Below are 24,117 nucleotides of genomic sequence, written 5' to 3'. Positions count from 1 at the left end.
CGTGGCTTGATGGTCATGTGACAGTCATACCATCACCGCTACCGGCTCGGCAGAACCGGGCGGAACCGGGAGGAACCCACCACTGATTTCAGGTCTACCTTCCAATTATGTGGATCTTAAGAAACAATACAAGGCAGACAATCTAACATTTTAGTCATCTTTTTATCCATCAAGATTTAGAACAGGGATATCTGACTTCGGCAACTTTTAAGACTTGAACTTCAACTCCTAGAAGTCTGGGAGTTGAAGTCCACCAATCTTAATGTTGCCAAGGTTGGACATCCCTGGTTTAAGATATCAACAAGATCTTCCCCCATATTGCACACCCATTTAAAGTTTCCTGGCTGCTATTTGTTCCTTCACCCATCTCTGCTCCTTGATCTACAAATGCCTGTAAACCCACTCCTCAAAAAAAAAAAAGGCATATTTGCTGGCTGGCATATTAAGATAATGAATCAGGCCACATCTCTAGATTGCACAAAACCAAGTAATTAAGCACTGGTTTTTGTTACAGCAGGATTATCAAGTTAAAAGATAATTTCAGTTGTAGATGCGAAGCATTTCAAGATGGATCGGGGAAAAAAAGATATTAAAAATATTAACAAGTGCAATGTTTAGCATGAATTCATGCTAGTGATAATTGCATTCTATAAATAATTGCCTGGAAAAAAACGTACATTGGGGACGAGAAAACATGATACGATGAGAGAAAATATTTCCCTGAAGTATCCCTTAAAAGAATGCAGTTCTCTCTTCAACCCACCCATCACAGGATATTTGCTGAATGTCTTTTATCTAGTTCCAATTGTTAATTGCCTACGTTTGATTAAAAAAAAAAAAGCAGTGAGGGATAAGCATATCTCGGAATTGTCTTTGTACTGGTTGACCCTGAGAAAATATATAAACAGGCAGTGTGAAAAATGCGTACATTTTTTTCCTTTATGGTTGATTATCCTGTTTAGGGAGCCTGCAAGCAGAAGCTTCGTGTTCACACTTTGAAAACTTGAGATGTAATTCTTGTTTTCTATCACCAGGGCTGTGTTTACACAATCTCTCTAACCTGATAATTGAACTAACCCATTTTCTGGAATGGCAGAAGCCTCAGAATCCATATGCTAGAAACACCCCTTCCCCCCACAAATGAATCAAGTTTAAAAGCAAGCATTGTCGTGTTGTGTGAGTTAAGGCTTTGTGTTTTTTTTTAAAAAAAACCTTGTTTGATGAAGAATATTGCATGAATGTTGACTAGATATCCTGGCAGTGGTGGAAAGCTGCTGGCTTAACAACCAGTTCAGTGAGTGCACACTTTCCATGCATGTGCACTTAGCGCGTCACCAAGGTGCTTGAGCTTGCGCTGAAAATGGAGCATTTAGAAGCTCAGCTGCTTAACTTCCAAGTCAGCAACAGTAAGTAGAACAGCGAGGGAGGGAAATCAGCTTGCTGCGTGATTGAGATGAGCTACAAAACATGAAATAAAGGACAGGATAGAGCTGGGGCGGGTGGGTGGAGCCAACTGATCATCAGAGATACCGATTCGCCCGAACCAGTCCGAACTGACTGACTACCACCTCTGTGTCCTGGTAATATTATCAACATAGCTAACAGCAGTCGAATTTGTTGACAAAAAGACCAACTTGTAGATCAAGGGCAATCCCTTGATTGAAGGCCAGACAAGGAATAATGTATGGAATCTGAACAGGGAGAGATTCAACCTGGAAATAAGGAGAAATTTTCTGTCAGTGAGAGCGATCAACCCATGGAACAAGTTGTCTTCAGAAGTTGTGGAAGCTTTCAAGAAGAGACTGAACTGCCATCTATCAGAAATGGTGTAGGGCAGGGATGGCTAACCTTTTTGCTGTCGTGTGCCAAAAGCAGGGGTCGCAATGGGGGGGGTCGCGCACGTGCGTGCCCACACCCATAATTCAATGCCCCCCCCACACCCTGCACATGCGACCTTCCCGGTCTTGGCACACAACGGCAAAAAGGTTACAGATCTGTTAATCTGTAATCCAGATGTGATATTCCAGATGTTGCTGACCTAGGAGTCCCAGCTTCATTCCCCACTGGTAAGACTTTCTAGAAATCTACAGAATCGTAATTCAATGACACGTACAACACGATAAAGTTGCCAAAAACCAGACCTTCAGCTAGGATGGGCCTGGACAGGTGGCCTCAGGTTTTGCCTGCCTTCCTTAAAGTTGTCTTTAAAAGATCAAGTAAGCTGTCCTTTATATTTGTCCCTGACTATTTTTAGGCTAATTTACTAACACATGACTGGTCCCATCCTTGAATAAAACAGATGTATACTGAGAAGGACAAGTATTTCATGTATTCTTTTTGCGAGAGAGCAGGGGGAAATATCTAGGGGCTTCTCTCAATCCATAATTTTAAGTGAACAAACTTGATTTTACTTCTCTATTTTTACTTAATACCCTTGAGGTTTTATACTCCAAATCTCAGCTCTCAAACGATGGTCAGAGGCATCCCAAAACATATTTTAGAGTGCTCCATTTAACAATTAAGGTAAAGAGTTACAGATTGGTAAAACGCGTTTAGCTTTTTAAAAATTAATTTTGATGCATTTTTAAAAATTGACAGCTTGATACTGATGGACAAAACAGGCTTATAAAATGATCACATGTGGAACTGGTGCCAACAGAACAACAGCCAAAAAAAAACAAAAAACCCCACATCCTGATGTATCTACTTTTAAAATTGATTTTTAGAAGCAGGTTCTGTAGATTGATAGGAAAAGCCTCTTGTAGACTATCAAATTATCCTTGGGAAAGCAAAATAGTAGAATGTGTGGGAAAATTTACATCACAAAATAGGCTGGCTCTGAAAAATAGTTGGAGAGTTTTTCTCTGCATGATTTGAAGTCAATCAAGCCTACAGAGAAGACAGATAGCTTAAACCAGTCTACCAATGAACATGGGAATTCACTGATAGTGGCTTTTGCTATTCTTGCAGTGATGTTATCATAATGTGCAACAGTTCTGACAGCTTGGGAATTTTGAAGAAAGAACGTAAATAGCTTGTTGGATCAAATGAAGCTGCTGCCTTTTTTCTAGCATGCCTATCCAAAAAAAAAAAAAAAAAAAAAAAACAACCACCATCCTGGGAAATCATGGTTAGAACATGGGCAGATAACAGAAGAACGGATTTGAAGGAGGCCTTGTGGCTGAGGTGGTATTCAGCAGGTTCTGACCATTTCTGGAGGACCGATAATGGAAATTTTGAGTAGTTCGGAGAACTGGTAAATACCACCTCTGACTGGCCCTGCCCACATCTATTCTCTGCCTCCCGAGTCCCAGCTGATCGGGAGGAAGTGGAGATTTTACAGTATCCTTCCCCTGCCCACCAAGCCACGCCCACAGAACCGGTAGTAAAAAAAATTGAATCCCATCACTGCCTTGTAGTCCTCTAGTCTTCTAGTCCAACCCCCTGCTCAAGGAGGAAACTGTATACCACTTCAGACAAATGGTTGTCCAACCTTAAAAACCTCCAGTGTAGGAGCACCTACAATTTCTGGAGGCAAGATGTTCCTCTGATTAATTTCTTCTATCATGAAATTTCTCCTTAGTAGTAGGTTGGTCCTCTCCTTGATTAGTTTCCATCCATTGCTTCTTGTCCTGCCTTCAGGTGTTTTGGAGAATAGGTTGACCCCATACACATGGCCTTTTGAGATTCTTCTGTGTAACATTCCAAAAATATGGAGATTCTTGTAATCATTTCCAAGTGCAAATGGGTGAAAGCAAGGGAAGTCATATATGATAGCAAAATCTATTTTGGTAGATCATGGCACTGTCACATAAAAGACATCCTTGATGAATTTGGCTCATGTCCCTATTTAAATGTTGGCTGCAGCAGTTGTGTGAACCCAGTGGAAAGAGGCATTTATGATTCAATGTCTTGAGAGATCAGATACAGTATATTGCTTATATCCATTAATGGTTTTGAATGATAGATGCATTAATTCAGCCCCTGACAGGAAAAGAGGAAACTTTTGATGAAGACCAGTAGAAGTTTGTGAGGGAGGGGGGGAGTTGCTAAAGAATTATCAGTTCTTGAAAATAGACCAGGTCAGAAAACAGACCCTATAAGAAATAGTAAAATTGTGCTTCCACAATTTCCTTTTTACAATAAGACTATAATCACAGATTCTTGAAAGTCTGACACAATATTTCTTCCTTCCCTCTAGTATCCAAGAAAAATCAAGGTGGGAAGATCTTGAGCTTGTTTCTCACCTTGTCTTGTGTTTTGGGGCTAAACTGATGTTTTTGTAATGGATATTTGAGTCCATCTCCAGAGTCCTCTTCAGAAATTTACTAATACAGTATGATGGTTTCGTTCGCACAGTGCCATGCGCTTCCATCGGCCATCCTGTACGGCAAGTATAAAAGGATACCATTGACGGAAAGACTCTGTCCCTGCGGCTCAGGAGAGGTGGAGATTGTGGGTCACATTCTCCTTAGATGTTCCTTTTACACAGAGATTAGGAAAAAACATATTCTGCCAATAACTGCTAGGTATCCTGGCTGTTCCGACACTGCCTTATCTTCAGTGGTTGCTTAAGGATGAACAGTCCATAACTACAGCGCAGGTGGCCAGATTCTGCACAGCAGCACTGGGGATTCGTTGCAAACACATGTCTTCTCCACCATAGCGATGTTACATAACAAATGTGGCAAACCCTTTGCACTGCTTAGTCTTTTCCCTTTTAGCATTGAACCTACAACGGGCCACACAGTTTATGGATTGTAAATGTAGTATAGTTAGACCATGTATAATTGACAGACTGGATTTTATTATAGTTTTTAGTTGTTATTTATTATTTTATACTAGAATTTTTAATTGTATATTTACGGAGCATTTTTATTTGTTCTGGTCTCTGGTCTAAGACTGTAATAAATTGATTGATTGATTGATTGATTGATTGATCAGTATGATGGCCATTTTTTTTTTTTTTTTGTTTTCAGGCTAGCTTTACTATTGCAAATCCAAGGATGATTTAATTTGAATTCCAGGACATAGTGAGCACTGGAGTCCCATATGGTCACTCCAAATCTACCGTATTTTTCGGAGTATAAGAAGCACCTTAGTTTTTGGGGAGGAAAATAAGAAAAAAGCTGATTGACAGGTGGATTGGCCTCCCAGAATACCCCCAATCACCTGTTCCCAGAGGTGAATTTTAGCAACAGGTTCCTTGGTTGTCAGCTCTGTGCCTTGCTTTTTTTGCTTTTTTTTTTTTGCTTTTTTTCCTGCCTCTGAAACTTCTGAAACTCTGTTTTAGAAAAAACTTTCTTTTCTGCCTCTGAAAGCCTCCAAAATAGAACTTCAGAAAAAAAGCCTCTGAAGCTCTGTTTGGGGGCTTCTTTTCTGAAGCTTCTTTTCTGATGCTTTTTTCAGCCCTCTGAAACCTCCGTTTGGGAGGTTGGGTGGGGCTACATTCAGAGTATAAAATGCACTCAGATTTTCACCCTCTTTTTTGGGGAAAAAAGGTGCGTCTTATACGGTATGCTTTTCAAAATACCTAGAGACCCTCACAATGCCTCAAATCAATGAAGTAGGAAACATTTGCATCACTCCCAAATAATATATAGCACCAGGTTCAACTGATTTTTCTACTAGCAATCCAAAGGTAGATGCTGCTTTTTTCTTTCTCTACAAAACCCCCTCAAGAATAGCCCCACTTAAAGCCAAGCGTTGAGGAGAAATGCAACATTTTAGATGTCAGAACACATTCTGCCTGCAATGTATGAAATAGACTGAAGCAGAATCTTACTGACAGCTTGCCATGTAATCTCATCAGTTCCCTCCATACTGCTGCCTGGACAACACCAGAGGAGGAGAAGCTGATCTTAAGGCAGCTGCAGCTTTAATTAGACTAGAATTGCTCTTAGAATAAACTTTTAACCCTTTTCACTCAGACAAATCAGCCATCAACTGACACATAGAGATAAACAACATCTACATGCCATTGAAAAAGGCAATTCAAAAGCTAAAGAGGAAACAAAACAACCAAAATACTTCCTTGCCAGCAATCGAGGTAGCAAGGATTAACACCAGGATCAACAATCAAGCAGAAAACAGTATCCCCATCTACCAACTCAGACAAGCAATCCAATAGTATACAACAGCCTAATCAAGGAACAACCAAGAAGGAAAATGACACTCCCACCAAGACTGACATGGCAAGCCACTGTATATAAATAGAGAGCAAACCACAAAACCCTCTAGCACGGATGATGTTACCTAGTTTGGTAATGAAACATCTTCAAGAAAACAACCAAATTCAGAGAACATCAAGGACTACACAATTCTGTTACTGTATTCACTATTGAAAAAAAAAGTATTCTAATAATTCTATTTTCTGAATTGGTTTATCCTGAAAGGTTGATAACAACATGCAGGAAGAAATGGCTGGGGACCAGTGACAGGGTGAACAATCAAATATCCTATTTCATTTTAGCATAGTCTAGCATGTTGTATGAAACCAGGTTGATATTTGGGAGAAAGAAGCGACTGCAGAATAATATCTGCTAAAGGAGGAGGAGAAGGAGGAAGGAATGACAACATTCTGCCATTGCAGATGTTGGAGCTTCCTAAAAACATCTCTGCATTTTGGTATCAATCATAGTAGTCTCTGCACAGTCTTAACTTCAGATTTCTGTTGAACCAGTTAAGATCTTTTCTGAACCTGTTAAAAACAATACTTCCAACTGAGAGCTCTGCAGAGGGAGTCTTATTAACTACAGAAGGTAATTATAGTTAGCATCTCAAGTGGTGCATGAAATTATTGCACAAACTTACATCCAGTCAAATCCCTTGGTAAATTCTAATTTAGCAGTTTCATACTACTAGCAACTGTCTTGGGAGTTCCATGATGGGGGAAGGCAGCTTTCTGACTCCCCATGTTATGAGAAGGATGCAGAGGAGATCGTGGGTAGCTCTGCCCTCTCCGTTGCCATCCTCATCAATGTCCCTATGATTTTTTTCCCCCATTGATTTATTTATTTTAATTAGATGTTTTAATCCTGCCATTTTTATTATTTTTTCAAAATAACTCAAAGCACTGAACATAATATTCCTTCCTCCTCCTATTTTCCCCACAATAAGCCTGTGAGCAGGGGGTTAGGCTGAAACGGGACTGGCCCAAAGCCACCCAGCTGGCGTTCGTACCTAAGGTGGGACTAGAACTCACAGTCTCCTGGTTTCTAGCCTGGTGCTTTAGCCACTAGACCAGATTGGCTCTTTCGACAATGGAGTTGTAGTACCGATCCTTACAATGATACACTCATGAGCCACCATCCAAAAACACCTTGCATGAGGCCAGATGAATGTAGGTTTGATGTCCATTGAGACCTAAGTAAAATTAAAATTAAGGATTGATGCAGGGGTGGGCTTCAAAAATTTTAGCAAGGGGTTCTCTGCCTGGTTGCTGGGTGGGCATGGCCATGGTGGGTGTGGCCTAGTTGGCCTCCTGCACCACGGAGGGGGGCGTTTTTCCCCTCCCCCGGCTCCGGAGGCTTTCCTCGAGCCTCTGGGAGGGCGAAAACGGCCTCCCCAGGTTCTGGAAGCCCTCTGGAGGCCAGAAATGGGCCTGTTTCTGGCCTTTCTGAACTTCTAGTAGGCCCGTTTTTCACCCTCCTTGAGCCTCCATGCCCTGCACTTACCTGTATCCAAAACGGGCTGTGTGGTGACTCCTGGGAAGGTTGGGGCAGGGTGGGCAGGGCCAGCCAAGAGTGGGATTTGGGAGTTCTCTGAACTGCACAGAATCTTAGCTAGAGGTTCTCCTGAACCCCTTCAAACCTCCAGCAGTCCACCCCTGGATTGATGATATGGTTACTAAATTTACATCTGTTGATGGGTGGACAGTAGTCTGCTCTACTAGGAGTAATCTATTGATTTGGGGGCTTACGTTTGCAGTAGGTTAAACAGAGTCTACAAAAGTAGAACAGGTTCCCCACTGTCAATCTTTGCCCTCTATTCCTCGGGGGTGATAGTTATAGGAGTGAAGCTGGCAGCAGAGTAGACCACACGATCATACTTCTTCTTCTTTTGCCCTCCTGCAAGTACGGAGTTTAGAAAGACGTTTACTTTTTACATATCTACCTACTACAAGTTCCTGGAACTAATGCTATAAAATTGCAGCCTTCGATTTGTGGAAATAACATGATAGCAACCTTCTGGGGAAAAACTCAGGTTGCAAGAGGAATGGATGCAACTTAATAAGCAAAAGCACTTTTGGATATCCAGTTATTCTTCTGATTCCCACCCTCCCCATTTTTTACTCTGATAACTTTTAATTCCTAGTTTTTTCATTGATCCTTGACATTCAACTTTATTAAGGCCCTCTGATTTGAACTGCAATACTCCAAATTACCCCTAGAGAAATATTCATTCCCCGACGTATCAACAATTCGTTGAGTGTCCATTCAAAGTTACAACAGCCACTGAAAAAAGTGACTTATGACCATTTTTCACACTTACAGCTGTTGCAGCGTTTCCATGGTCATGATCAAAATTTGGATGCTTGGCAACTGATTCATATTTACGACAGTCGCAGTGTCCCCTTTTGCAGGCTTCTGACAAGCAAATTCAAAGGCGAAGCCACTTAACAGTCATGTCACTAACTTGACAACTGCAGTGATTCACTTAACAACTGTGGCAAGAAAGGTTGTAAAATGGTGCAAAATTCACTTAACAGCTGTTTGATTTATCAGCAGAAATTTTGGGCTCAATTGTCCTCCACTCCTCTGCTCACAACAGAATACCTTATACCAAATTTTGGGCTTAGACAACTTAGAACTATGCCGCCTTCTATTTGACCTAAGCTTAGTACACAAAATTATCTGCTACAACATCCTACCTGTCAATGACTACTTCAGCTTCAACTGCAATAATACACGAGCAAACAATAGATACAAACTCAAGGTAAACCGCTCCAAACTCGATTGCAGAAAATACGACTTCAGCAACAGAGTTTTCAATGCCTGGAATGCACTACCTGACTCTGTGGTTTCATCCCCAAACCCCCAAAACTTTAACCTTAGACTGTCTACTGTTGACCTCACCCCATTCCTAAGAGGTCTGTAAGGGGCGTGCATAAGCGCACCAGCGTGCCTACCATCCCTGTCCTACTGTCCCCATTTATTCGTATCCATTTTATGTTTTCATAATCATGTTTACACTTATATCTGTTATCTTATACATGCTTGACAAATAAATAAAATAAATATGTCGAGGACTACCCCCGTGTGTGTGTGTGTGTATGTGTGTGTGTTATATCATAGCACATATAACATAGTATAGCATAAAGTTCTAACTTACCTGTGGTGTCCTTGACGGTCTCCGAGCTTGGTTGTTTTCTTGCAGATGTTTTGTTACCCAACTATGTATCATCATCAGTGCTAGATCTAACCAAACATCTGCAAGAAAACAATCAAGCTCAGAGAGCACTAAGGACTTTGCCGTTCAACCCTGAGCTCAGATGTGGTCTTGTATTGTATGTAACTCAACTGCCAGCTTTTTGCAGGCCACCGCTAGTAGCCTTGTATTTATTTTTATTTTTTTATGATATCAGGTGCAAGGGACAATTATTTGTACATGAAAATAATCAGGCCTCTCATCAGCAAGTAAGACAACTTCTAACATTGGCTGTCATGCAAATCATCTTTAATGCCTCTTCAGCAGGGGTGAAATTCAGCAGGTTCTAACAGGTTTTGGAGAACCGGTAGCGGAAATTTTGAGTAATTCGGAGAACCAGCAAATACCACCTCTGGCTGGTCCCAGAGTGGGGTGGGAATGGGGATTTTGCAATATACCTTCCCCTAGAAGTGGGGAAGGAATGGGGATTCAGTAACAGTAACAGAGTTAGAAGGGACCTTGGAGGTCAACTAATCCAAGAACCGCGACCTTTTGGATCGACAAGCTCAGTATCTTAGCCACTGAGCCGCCTAGTCAGGTAAATAAGTAAATCCAAGTAAATAAGTAAATTCAAGAAGAAAAAAATTGGATTTCACCACTGCTCTTCAATCCCCCTCTTTCTTATCTACCAAACATCTTCAGCAGGCATGAAGTCACACGCCAGCCAGACAATGAAAGCTGACATTTTCAGACTTTATGATTTCGGAAATTGTGAATGAAGTGACACGTGAGTTTCCCAAATCGGATGAAATCAACTTGCTACTGCAAATGTTTAAATTGCCATTTATACTTATTTTAGTGGGGTGTGGGTGGAGAAAAATAAAGCCACTGCAGTGCCTATAATCTCTATGTGGATACAAAAGGAAGACACTATTCCAAACATGTAAAGACATCATTTTGACGTTCTTTTCTCGGAAGCATAATTCTTTTGAAATATTAAAAGTGGCATTAACATCAAAAGTGCAAGAGATTTCAAATTGTTACCAGAAGACAATCAATGCTGTCTCTCCAGGCTGGCAGCCTATCTTCTTTTATGTCATTAAGGAAGCCACGCGATGTATAAAACGGAGCAGAAAAATATCTTTTTGAAGAAAGATGTATTTAGATGAGCAGTGTTTGGCTCTTCTATTGTTATTAATATTTTTAACTATCAACGGGAAGAATGTTAGGGGTGGTGAGGATTTCAGGGCACCAGAAAGTTGTTTCATTCTCGGATGTTTTGAAACAGGGAAAAACAAGTCTAGTCAAAACTAATCAGTGGATCCATCATTTAGTAAAGTTCTTCTCTGATTTTATTCTTGGTTTTCTCTTCTATTTATAACATGGGGCTAGGACGGGGGTGGGTTCTAAATTTTTTTACTACCGGTTCTGTGGGCGTGGCTTATTTTGTGGGTGTGGCTTGATGGTCATGTGACAGTGGGCGTGGCTTGATGGTCATGTGACTGGGTGGGCGTGGCCAACTCAATGTCACTCATGTCAAGGGGTGCCTCTCCTGGCCCCTCCCCTCCCAGCCATTCCTTGTCACATCCAGCCTCAATGTATCTATAGTTCTGTAAAAATTGTGTTCACCTTTTTTCAACTTTATTATCTACATACTATAGATGCACTTTCATGGACCACCGAAAGGAGGAAATGGCTTGCATGCTTTGCCCAAGAGTGTGATAGGCAATAGGCTTTTAAGGGGCTGCCAGAAAGAAGGGGGGGGCAATGTATTTTCCAAAGCAGCAGAAGGCAAAACAAGAAGCAATGGATGGAAATTGATCAAAGGGAGAAGCAACTTAAAACTAAGGGGAAACATCCTGACAGTGTGAACCAATATAGGTGCAGAACCAGTAAAATTCTGACTAGCCCCGCCCCCATCTATTCTCTGCCTCCCGAGACCCAGCTGATCGGGAGGAAATGGGGATTTTGCAGTAACCTTCCCCTGGAGGGGGGAGGGTATGGAGATTTTACAGTATCCTTCCCCTGGAGTGGGGTGGAAATGGAGATTTTGCAATATCCTTCTCCTGCCACGCCCACCAAGACACACTCACAGAACTGGTAGTAAAAAGTTTTGAAACCCACCACTGTTCCCTTTTCTTCCTTCCTTCCTTCCTTCCTTCCTTCCTTCCTTCCTTCCTTCCTTCCTTCCTTCCTTCCTTCTCCCTTCCTTCCTTCCTTCCTTCCTCCTTTCTTCCCTCCCTCCCTCCCTCCCTCCCTTCCTGATAATAGACACAGTTCCTCCCCTTAAAGTGCTTTCTGGTTGCACTTTGCTCCAATATTCACATTTTTGTATGCATCTTTTGACTTGCCAAAATTGCTTTCCTGTTGGCATATGAACTGTGGCCATGCGAAATGGGTTAAATCAAACTCAAAAAAATAAAAAATAAAAAATTGAACAAGGTTCCCTACCATACTTAAGGGTACACATAACTTTTTCTAGATGGCATGAACAATTGAATACATGTGCATAGATGAGAGCAGATCAGCAGCAACGGTGCCTTGAAACATGTATCAGCTCCTACTAATCAGATTACATCAAAGTATTCCTGCTTAATTAGCTAGTGGATTAGATTACTTCCCAGACTTCATCGATTTGCACCGAAGGGGGATTTGTAGCTGAAATACAAGCCCAACTATGATTTTTTTTATTGCACTATTAATTTGTTCACAGTACGCATAACAAGCATTTTGACTTTTAAAAGAGAGATAATAAAAGATTATGACTTGTCTGTTACATGCCAAATAACTATAGTTGATCACCATAAAATTCCCAGGTCTGGTTTAGGTTATGTTTTTGTAATGCATCTTTCAGAAGGATTATCCTTTTTAAAGGTGTATCTGTCATAAGCATTTATACAGGTAGTCCTCGGCTTACGACCACAATTGAGCCCAAAATTTATGTTGCTAAGCGAGACATGTGTTAAGTGAGTTTTGTCCCACGACTTTCTTGCCACAGTCATTAAGTGAATCACCCAGTTGTTAAGTTAGTTATGCGGTTGTTAAGTGAAGCTGGCTTCCCCATTGACTTTGCTTGTCAAAAGGTCGCAAAAAGGAAACACATGAATCCCGGGACACTGCAATGGTCCTAAATGTGAGTCAATTTCCAGCTGTCTGAATTTTGATCACGTGACCATGGAGATGCTGCAATGGTCGCTAAGTGTGAAAAATGGTCATAAGTCACTCTTTCCAGTGCTGTTATAACTGCAAACAATCACTAAATGAAACGTTGTGTATGTAAATGTGTGCAGATTTTTAATTGGAGAGAGAGAGGGAGAGAGAGAGAAAGAGAGAGAGAGAGAGAAAGAAAGAAAGAAAGAAAGAAAGAAAGAAAGAAAGAAAGAGAAGGAAGGAAGGAAGGAAGGAAGGAAGGAAGGAAGGAAGGAAGGAAGGAAGGAAAAGGACCTGGAAGAAGCATTGTTATTCATATTGTTCATTTTGGCAAAGTCTACAAATTCATAGAAATCCCTCCAGTTTCTTTTACATTTTGAGTTGTGTTGTGATTCCTCTCTGATCTTATCTGGATTTTACTGGTTTAATTTTATTAGCCTCTTGTGGAATTCTCATTGTGCTCTAATGCCATAATCAGCCTCCGCTCCGTTACAACTTCAGCTAAAGCTGGCTTTTTTATTATTATTATTATTGGAGAAAAATGACCATCATTTAGATGTTGTTTCGTTAAAGGGGTGGGGAAAAAAAGTAGCATTTGGATGGATTATTTTTTCTTCTTAAAAATAATGAGGAACTCTCAGGGACCAGATGACTTCAGTGTGAACTCTAAGAAGACAATTGGACCTTCTTTTTGTCAAAGGACAAGAAAAAACAGATTTCTTCTCTTTACCCTGTGACCTCCTGGGAAATTACTTGGAATTATATCAGTTAGCTTACCAGGATTTATATAGGAGATGCCAGTTTATGAAATGTCAAGCAAAGGGTGAAAACCAGCAGGGAAGGTTTCATTGATTGCAAGTTGTTTAGAAGTTGCGCACGGTGGGTTGTGCTGAAAAGAAGGGAGGGGGATATATATATATATATATATATATATATATATATATATCGGAAAATGGATCGTTTTGATTTTCTTCAGCCAACCAGCGCTTTTAACATTATTATTTATAATTATTGACTAGTTTATATCTTCTTTTTCCTTTAGGAGCTCAAGATGGTGCTTTACCATTTTCTACCAGCAAATATTCCCAGAACAATACTCATTCTGTGAGGAATATGGGGTTGAGAAATATTTCGCTGGCCCAAAACCGCCCAATGAGTTTGAGGGATTCCCAGGAGGGAGGGGCTGCGATCCAGAGGAGCAAGAGGCAACTCAGTTCAGATAGTTTATGTGCGAGAAAGAGGGTGAAGATAGCAATAGCACCTAGACATATACCGCTTCACAGTGCTTTACAGCAGTGGTCCCCAACCCCCGGTCCGCGGACCGGTGCCGGGCCGTGGAGTACCTGGCACCGGGCCGCGCAGCGGCCGGGGGGACATGAACGTTGCAGCGCAAAGGCTCCTGGGCCGTGCGCAATGGGCCGTGCGCAAAAGCTCCTGGGCCGTGCCCCCACCCCTGCGCGCGCTCAGCGGGCCGCGGCGATAAAAAGGTTGGGGACCACTGCTTTACAGCACTCTCTAAGAGGTTTTCAGAATCAGCATATCTCTCTTTTTGAAATGCAGCTTCCCAGCACACCAAAAGGTACGTGAAACAGCCAACTTTAATATGATTGTGTGCTAGAGTTGTGAAGCTGATCTAAATAGCAATAGCAATTAGACTTATATACCGCTTCACAGTGCTTTTACAGCCCTCTCTAAGCCTTCTCTGAGTCTTCGGAGAGGGGCGGCATATAAATTTAATTAATTAAATTAAATTAAGAGGTTTATAGAGTCAGCATATTGCCCCCAACAATTTATTTATTTATTTATTTATTTATTTATTTATTTATTTATTTATTTATTTATTTATTTATTTATTTATTATTTAATTAATTAATTAATTAATTAATTAAATTTGTATACCGCCCTACTCCCGAAGGACTCAGGGCGGTGAACAGCCATAAAATAAAACATATAAATACAAAATTTAAAATAGAGATAAAACCAATTAAATAAATTTGGCTGAACCATTTTAAAACCCCAATAATTTAAAACCAAATTTAAAATTCCCATTTAAAAGAGGAAAATTTAGGTCAGGCCAGCTTGATGAAATAGGAACGTCTTAAGCGCACGACGGAAGGTACGCAGATCCGGGATCCTCCGTATCTCTGGGGGGAGCTCGTTCCAGATCATAGGTGCCCCCACAGAGAAGGCTCTCCCCCTGGGGGCCGCCAGTCGACATTGTTTGGCCGACGGCACCCGGAGGAGCCCCTCTCTATGGGAGCGTACTGGTCAGTGGGAGGCTATTGGTGATAGCAGGTGGTCCCGCAAATAACCAGGTCCTAAGCCATGGAGCGCTTTAAAGGTGGTGACCAAAACCTTGAAGCACACTCGGAAGACCACCGGGAGCCAGTGCAGCTCACACAGGAGAGGCGTTACATGGGAGCGCCAATTTGGCTCCTCATTTTATCCACCTCGGAAGGATGGAAGGTTGAGTCAACCTTGAGCCTGGTGAGATTCAAACTGCCAAATTGCAGGCAGCCGGCAGCCGGCAGAAATAGCCTGCAGTACTGCACTCTAACCACTGCAGTCCTTGACTTACAACCATTTGTTTAGTGACCGTTTACAGCTACAGCGGCTCTGAAAATAGTGACTTATGACTATTTTTCACACTTACGACCATTGCAGCATCCCCATGATCATGCGATCAAAATTCTGTCACTTTAGCAACTGGTTCATATTTATGACAGTTCCAGGGTCACCAAAGTCATGTGATCACGTTTTATGACCTTCTGAATCAATGGGGAAGCCAGATTCCGACTTAGCGACTGTGTTTCTAAGTTAACCGCTGCAGTGATTCATTTAACAACTGTGACAAGAAATGTCGGGAAACAAAGCAAAACTCCCTTAACAATAGTCTCGCTTTGCAATGGGAATTTTGGGCTCAGTTGCGGTTCGTAAGTTGAGGACTAGCTGTATATGCTTTATGGATGGGTCAGCGTGCTTTATTTTGGCAAGATTCTTCAATCCTGAGCTATATATATTATCTTTTATTGAAAGAGTGGAAGAACATACAGAGACCTCCTACAAATGAGATTAAGGCATGAGTGAAACAGTTTTTGAAAGAAAATATTTTCATAAAATGACTTCATTACAAAGTGCAGCGTGAAAAGCAACGAACCAACAGTCAAATAGCCCCAGATACTAAGTGCAGATGGAATACTTACTAAACTATTTAAAACTGCAGGAAAAGACACTGCTTAAATATTAGCAATGCTATGTCAACAATTATAGAGAGGGACTCAGTAGCCTAGAAAAAATAAGATGGTATATACAGTAATTATACTCAAAGACAAAGATATTACTGAACCATTTCTCTAATTCTTCATGCGAGCTAGATTTTGCTTGAGATCCTACAACAAAGAGAATGGGGGGAGAGGGAGGAAGAGGGAGGGAGGGAGATGTTGGGGGGGAGATGCCAAGCAAAGACTAAGATTTCAGAAAAGGCACAGGGGCACTTAATTAGAGAGCTAATAGAAGATGGATCACAGAATACATGATTGAGGAAGGAGACTTATTTTTGCATTATTGGCCATAGTATGACTTTGATTGTGTAGGTCATGATAGAATGTAGAATACATTAAAATGAATGATGTGCCAGATTATCTGATTGTTCTTCTAAGAAAATTGAATTGAATTGAATACTTTATTTGGCCAAATGTTATTAGACATGCACAGAATTTGTCCTCAATACAGAAGCTCTCAACGCAAAGCAATAGAAACCTCCTCCTCCTCCTCCTCCTCCTCCTCCTCCTCCTCCTCCTCCTCCTCCTCCTCCTCCTCCTCCTCCTCCTCCTCCTCCTCCTCCTCGTACCACTAAGAGGTGGTAGTAAAGATGGTAATAAAATATAACAATGAACAGGAAATTACAAGAAGTTTATCTGAGTAAGTCTTTTCTCCTGAAGATGTACATAAAAATGGGGAGGGCTTCAATTGCTCAATAAATGCCATCCTGAGTTTTTGGGCCACACCCTGTAGATCTCCCAGCATGTGAATCAAATGGGATCTTGAGACGAAAGACATAGTAGCAAAGATACGTATATTTGCCGATAGTGGCAAATAACTCAAATCATAGGTAAATAGCACCAGAGATACTCAATTTATGATCGCAATGATATCCAAAATTTCTGTTGCTAAACAAAACAGTTTTTAAGTGACTTTTGCTCCATTTTACGACTTCTTTTGCCACAGTTGTTAAGTGACTCTGGCTCCCCCATTGACCTTACTAAATGAATGATTGTAAGCTGATTATCTGTAACCCCAATTCAATGAAATTCAGTTCAATATTGCAATGCATCAAGAGCCATAATATAGTCTCTGTGTGCCTTCAGCCAACTGAATACTCAAAAGAGGTAGAGGGAGAGGGATATAGAAACTCATATTTCAGTAGGTGTGTATTCATATTTCCTATTGCTACCTGTTTACACTGCACATTATTCAGTCTTTCTCAATTTGGGTATGAAATGTCCCATCTATTCTCGGTGGGCTGATAGGGGATGCTTTTATCTCCCCCCCTTTTTTTTTTTTGTTTAAAAGAAAAAAAAAAACACCCAGTCATGTTGTCACAAGGTAAAAGATACAAACTAGAGATGCTATTAATAAAATTAATCCTCCTATGAAATCTTATCAACCCTTAAACAACCGAGGTACTATATCTTACATCCTGGGCAGCTCTGAATTCTTTCATTACCAGGTTCATTGGACCAGAGAGTTTACAAGCCTCTATATCTGAATAGAGATGATGTACAATCTCCTGGTCCATAGGCCACAGAGTTAACCCAAGTTACTGGCCCATGCTACAGTTTGCCAACCTTTCCATTTTAAGAGTCTCAACATTTTATAAGCTGTCATTTAGCGAGGCTTTTCCCTTCTCCGCATACCTGAGATGCAGCTTATTCATCTTCTGAAATTGTCTTCTCAGTGAAGTATATTAATTTCTGCAGGACATATAATAATGTTTAACTCTGGGTGGGAATATTTTACCAGCCGTGTCAAAGCAACTTTCTTAGGTGATGCCCTTAAGGTGATCCAATATTTGAGGGGCTGCCACAGAGAGGAGGGGGTCAAGTTATTTTCCAAGGCACCTGAAAGCCAGACAAGGAATAATGGATCAAAACAGATCAAGGAGAGATTCAACCTAGAAATAAGGAGAAATTTTCTGATAGTGAGAACAATCAAACAATGGAACAGAAGTTGCCTTCAGAAATTGTAGGAGCTTCATCACTGAAGGCTTTCAAGAAGAGACTGGACTGCCATCTGTCAGAAATGGTATAGGGTCTCCTGCTTGGGTGGGGGGTTGGACTAGATGACCTACAAGGTCCCTTCCAACTCTGTTAATCTGTATCTGATGGAAGAAGTGTCTTCCATCACAGAGTTTTGATTTGAATCTTGACAAGATTCAAATCATCATGTGGATTTGGATTCAAATTTGCAATGCCATCCAATGTACAGTTTGCTTCGGTTTTGCCATTTGAACCTCAGAATTAAATAGTTGTAGCATCTTTCAGTCATCAGCCAGCATAAACTACATTCAGCAATCAAATTGCAGCCATCCCATGATGATAGCAGTCTAATCTACCCACGGAGAGGCATTAATGAATCACTGACTAGCACAAACTATGAAATTGTGATACTGGTCACTATACATATCTGGTGAAAATCAAGATTAAAATTTAATAAAGTTAAAGAAATAGCAAGAATGCCAAAGGCATTTGTAGCTTAGTGCTCTGGGTAACATCCAGTCATGTCTACCATAATCAATATTGATTGGTTTTCCAGAAGAGTGCTAAAACCTGACTTTGACGATTAACATGGGGTCTAGAGTATGATATGGCCTGGGAATGGCTAGTGGTTTGAGGACTTGTTAATCTTAACCTTCTGAATGTTTAACTTTAACTTTTATTTTTATTTGCAAGTTCTAAATTCTGTTTTTAAACTATGCTTTTATTCATATTTTATTCATATGGTTTTATTATGATCTGGTCAACTGGCCAGAGTCACTTCAGTGAGATGAGTGCGGTAGAAATGTTATGAATACAATAAAAATAAAATAAAAATATCAATCTGCCAAACGAGGATATTTGATCTTGGATGGGTCAGAGATACTGATTGGGGGTAATTGGTGGTAGATGAGAAACCATTGTAGACTTTCTCCGAGTAAATTACAGTAACAGATTGTTAACAAGGGGCCTTGAATTTTAACGGTGCTGTCGATTAAACCTGTTAATTATTTTTGCCTCATACTGTATAATATATGACAGGTCAAACTATGTTTCAAATAAATGTAGAAGTTTATAAATTTTGGACTTGTTTTGCAAGGGAGGGAAGCTATTATTATTGCAATGTATTTGTCAGTGTTCAACTACGGGAGGAATAATCTGTATTTCTGGGTTTTGTCCTTTTTAAAAATAGTAACAGCACTTAAACTTATATACCACTCCACAGTGGTTTACTGCATTCTCTGAATGTTTTATAAATGTCAGCATCTTGCCCCCAACAATCTGAATCCTCATTTTACCAACCTCGGAAGAATGGAAGCTGAGTCAACCTTAAGCCCTATTAGGATCAAACTCCAGACTGTAGGCAGAGTTTGCCTGCAATACAGCATTCCAATCACTGTACCACCAGGGCTCCTAAAAATGAATGACCTAAAAGGAGGACATGGATTGTACTTCCCCTCCAAAACTAATGTGAGGAGCACATTGAAATGAATAGAATGTAGAATAACAGAGTTGGAAGTTCTTGGAGTTCTTTTAGTCCAGGGGTCTGCAGCCTTAAACACTCAAAGAGCCATTTGGACCCATTTCTCACAGAAAAGAAAACACCGGGAGTCACAAAACCTGTGTGGGTGTGGCCAACTCAATGTCACTCACTCCCACCCAGTCACATGACACTCCTCCCAGCCACACCTACTCAGGTTTTGTGGCCCCCCAGTGTTTTCTGTGGGAAACAGGTATCTCTCTGTGTGTGTCTCTTTCTCTGTCTCTTTCTCTCTCTCCTCTCTCTCTCCTCTCTCTCTCCTCTCTCCTCTTTCTCAGGCCAGACAAGGAGTGACTGGAAGGGGGCGCGAGGGGGGGCAGCCAGTGGTGGGTTCAGCTGATAGGGAGCCACAGCAGTGGGACGAAAGAGCCACATGTGGCTCCAGAGCAGCGGGTTGCTGACACCCGTTCTAGTCCAACCCTCCTTCTTAGGCAGGAAACCATATACCGTTTCAGACAAATAATGGTTAGAAACTGTTCTAGGCTGAGTGATTTGAAATTGATAGAAATACGAAACTATTTTAAAATCTGAAATTTGATTATTTGTGAACATAACCCAGCCTATTCTAATTGAATTTTTGTGTCAGACATTGTTTGTTCTAATGCTCATTTCACCTGAACTGTGACAAATAGCATCACAGGAAACAGTTCAATTTCCGTAGAGTTACTCTTTTCCCACGGGATTTAAATTTGGCTGCCAGAATTGAATTCGTCATTCTAACTAAATTATCGATGAGTTTTAGCCAGTACATAAATAAAACTATCATCCAAAGGCTGGATTCAGGTTTACCAAATCCTGCTTCTCACCATTTTGCTTGGAATATTGCGGATAAGCTAGAAGACATTTCTCAAAATCTGTGTCTCGTGTTGTTGTTTTCTAGTTGGGCTTCATATAGTAGCTGTGAAGGAACTTTGGATAGCTGAAGCTGATTTTTGTGTGTATTTTGAGATACCTAATCTAGGTGAGAATTTTCACTTTCAGAGGTCTGAAAAACTATTTGAAAATTTGACCTGCTCAATGGTATGTCCATCTGACTGCCAAATTCACTGTCCTCGACATTTAGATACAGTAGTGGCCAAAATTGTGGAAACATTCTGGGAAAAGTGTATTTTCTAAAATTAGCTAATAACACCACTTTTTGGGGGGAGTAGTACCATAAAATTATATATCAATGGAAAGATAATTTAATCAAGAATGTAATGCAATAACTTTTATGAAGGATTTGCTATTAGAATAGCAGTTACAGCATAAAGAAGAAAAGTGAAACAGGTAGAAAAAATGAGATATACAAAAATGATCACCATGTCAGTTAATACTTATTTGGGTAATCTTTAGCATGAATTACAGCCTTACAATGTCTTCCTACAGAGTGAACCAAGTCTTTTAGTTCTGCAGCTGTGATAATGTGAAACCAAGATTGAATAAGTGCTTCTATTAACTGGGTTTTATTGCTGGGTCGCTTCTGACTAACAAGTTTCTTTAGTCAGCTCCATAGATTTTCAATTGGGTTAAGATCTGGGCTATTCGCAGGCTATTCCAGCAGTGGAATAGGATTATCCTGAAACTCAAAAAAAAAAAAAAAAAAGTGATGTTATTAGCCATCAAACCTCAAAAATACACTTTTCCGAAAAGGTTTCCACAATTTTGACCACTACTGTAATGTAAAGATCCTGTTCTTAGCGAAAAGTATTAATTCCTCCTTATTAGAGAGGGGAAAAAAAGAACTATCTCAAAGCTTCTTTAAGATCAACTAGGGCCAAAGACAAAATTACTACATCATCAGCAGATATGCCTATGGGCTAGTTTAGAAGAATAAAAACTAGATTACTTAAATGAGGCAGCAAAGAATTCATGTAATAGCTAAACAAAAGCAGAGCCAATAAACATCCTTGTCTAAGCTTCTCTCCTTAAAAACACTTCTTTTATAAATATGTCCTTGATTGCTATACCTATCTTCAGTCTCATGAATTTTAAATATCAAAAGTAGCAGATGTTTGTCTATTACAGTATTTATACCACAATTTAGGTCTTTGGATCCTGTTCCAAAACGGTTGAAACGCAAATGTGATACCATCACACAACTTGAGTTTAACCAATTCCAAGTGACTTATCAAAATCAATTTGATCAATTGATTCAAAGATTCATTTTTGGAGACGCCCAACATGATTCAAAGCATCAGTTCAAAATTCTGCCTCAAGGTTCCATTTCACTGATGCGTCTTCTCCAAATTGATTTAGATTTAGACTTTAACCCAAAATCTTCCTTAAAGGGTCTGCCTTGAAATAGAAATGTAGCATCTTTGACAAATACCAGTAGCCATTCAGCCTCTGCTAATATAAGTATCTCTAGCCATGGAAAAATCCATCCAGAAAAATGATGAAAAAGATGTTGAGACATTGGAAAAAGTGCAGAGAAGAGCAACAAAGATGATTAGGGGCCCGGAGGCTAAAACATATGTAGAATGGTTGCAGCAATTGGGTATGGCTAGTCTAGTGAAAAGAACTAAGGGTGAAATGATAGCAGTGTTCCAATTTTTTGAGGGGTTGCCACAAAGAACGGGGGCAATCTACTTTCCAAATTTAATTTAATTTAATTAATTCAATTTATATGCCGCCCCTCTCTGAAGACTCAGTTCGGCTGAAGGCAAGACAAGAAACAATGGATGGAAACGAATCAAGGAGAGAAGCAACCTAGAACTAAGGAGAAATTTCCTAATAGTGAGAACAAGTAATCATTGGAATAGTTTGCCTTCATAAATTGTGGGTGCTCCATCACTGGAAGTTTTTAAGAAGAGATTGGACAGTCATTGGTTTGGAATGCTATAGGGTCTTTTGCTTGAGCCAGGGGTTGGATTGGAAGGTGTCCAAAGTTCTTTCCAATTCTGATATTCTGTATTCTAAAACTAATTCTACTGTCAGTGTTTAACAATGCTTTATTAATGTTCAGCTAAAATCTGTCCCCCAATACTTGCCACTCACTGATTCAATCCATTGTTCGGTCTGTTCTTTAGAACATTATCCCACATTTCTTTTAGGAGCAAAAGGCAGCAGATATAGTACAGATTGTCTTAGCTTAATGTGGACCTGAATCTTCTCTTCATGATCTAAAGCCATTTATGCTTTCCAGCACCTTGGTTTTTATGAGCTGAGGAACTGATCCTATAGGAGGACTCTTCGAGCATTAGTTACTAATTTATTTAAGTACATTTTAAGCTTGCTTCCCTTCTGATGTGTTTATATCAATCCCTCTCTCAGTTTAGATAAAGATGTACAGCATAACTAATTAATATTTGTACATGCACAAATATAAATTAATATACCTAAAAAAAGCACCTTTGTCCATGTATGTTTTGCAACAAGACAACGGTTCAGCTAGATCTCTCAGGGGCTGCCACAAAGAAGAGGGAGTCAAGCTATTCTCCAAAGCACCTGAGGGCAGGACAAGAAGCAATGGGTGGAAACTAATCAAGGAGAGAAGCAACTTAGAACTAAGGAGAAATTTCCTGACAGTTAGAACAATTAATCCATGGAACAACTTGCCTCAAGAAGTTGTAAATGCTCCAACACTGGAAGTTTTTAAGAAGAGATTGGACAAACATTTGTCAGAGGTGGTGTAGGGTTTTGTGTCTAGGCAGGGGGTTGGACTAGAAGACCTCCAAGGTGCCTTCCAACTCTGTTATTCTGTTCTGTTATAGATGACTAAATATCCTGTGTACACAATGCAGGAAGCCGACAAAACAGCCAGTGACAAACTTATGACTTCCAGAAACTTCTGGAAATAACCAGGGGGTGGGGGAGGGGGTGCCATCAAATGAAATGTCCTGGATTTTGTTTAAAAAATTACTATTTTATATTATTTGGTTCCCTTACAGCTTAAATCTAAAATCTTGTTCGTTATTTCTTTAGCAGCGCTGCAACATACAAATATCAGTTCTTTTTTTTCCCCCTTCAATGGTAGAGGTAAAGTTAAGGTCAGGCTATTTGGCAAACATAAAAAACAAGCTTAATAAACTTGTCAGAGAACGATGGGAGCTTGGCTTTGTTGTTTAGCTAAATTTCCTTAGGAAATGTCACTCCCCCATCCAGGCGAAAAACAAAAAAAGTCTCTGCATAAATTATGGATTCCAGTTCCTGATAATTATGTGCCCTGCAGAATCTTGCATTCTTACATAAACAAAGGCTGCAGGGTGGAGGCTGGAGGAGAATTTTGAAAGATAACATCAGATTCAAGAAAAAGAAGAGGGCTTTTGCTATGTCTAAGGCAAAGCAACATATTGGCTTAATCTCTCTCTTCATCTAGGGCAACTTGGTTTATGAGGTTGCATTATTTTTATGGTGGGGTACAGGAACACTCCTGGGTTGAATAAACTTCAAGCATTTGGGGAAACAGAGGCAAAATAGCCATAGCACCTAGACTTATATACCACTTCATAGTGCTTTTACAGCCCTCTCTAAGCAGTTTACAGAGTCAGCCTATTGCCCCCCAACAATCTGGGTCCTCATTTTACCAACCTCGGAAGGATGGAAGTCTGAGTCAACCTTGAGCCTTGGTGAGATTCGATCTGCCAAACTGCTGGCAGCCGGTGATCAGCAGACGTAGGCTGCAGTACTGCACTCTAAGCACTGTGCCACCATGGCTCATCCTAGTTTCCCAGATTATGCTGCTAGATTATAACATAGGAGCATGTCAATATGTGTGACAAGCTTTTCATCAGGATGTTTGAAGGTCTACCTTCTTATTGTTATGAAACTTTTGAGATTCATAAGAAAAAAGGGGTTTGACTCTTTTACATAGGAAAGTAC

Source organism: Pituophis catenifer, unplaced genomic scaffold (assembly GCF_029215685.1).
Source record: "Pituophis catenifer annectens isolate HBS135680 unplaced genomic scaffold, rPitCat1.0.hap2 SCAF_9, whole genome shotgun sequence".
Classification (NCBI taxonomy): Eukaryota; Metazoa; Chordata; class Lepidosauria; order Squamata; family Colubridae; genus Pituophis; species Pituophis catenifer.
This window is presented reverse-complemented; position numbering follows the sequence as displayed.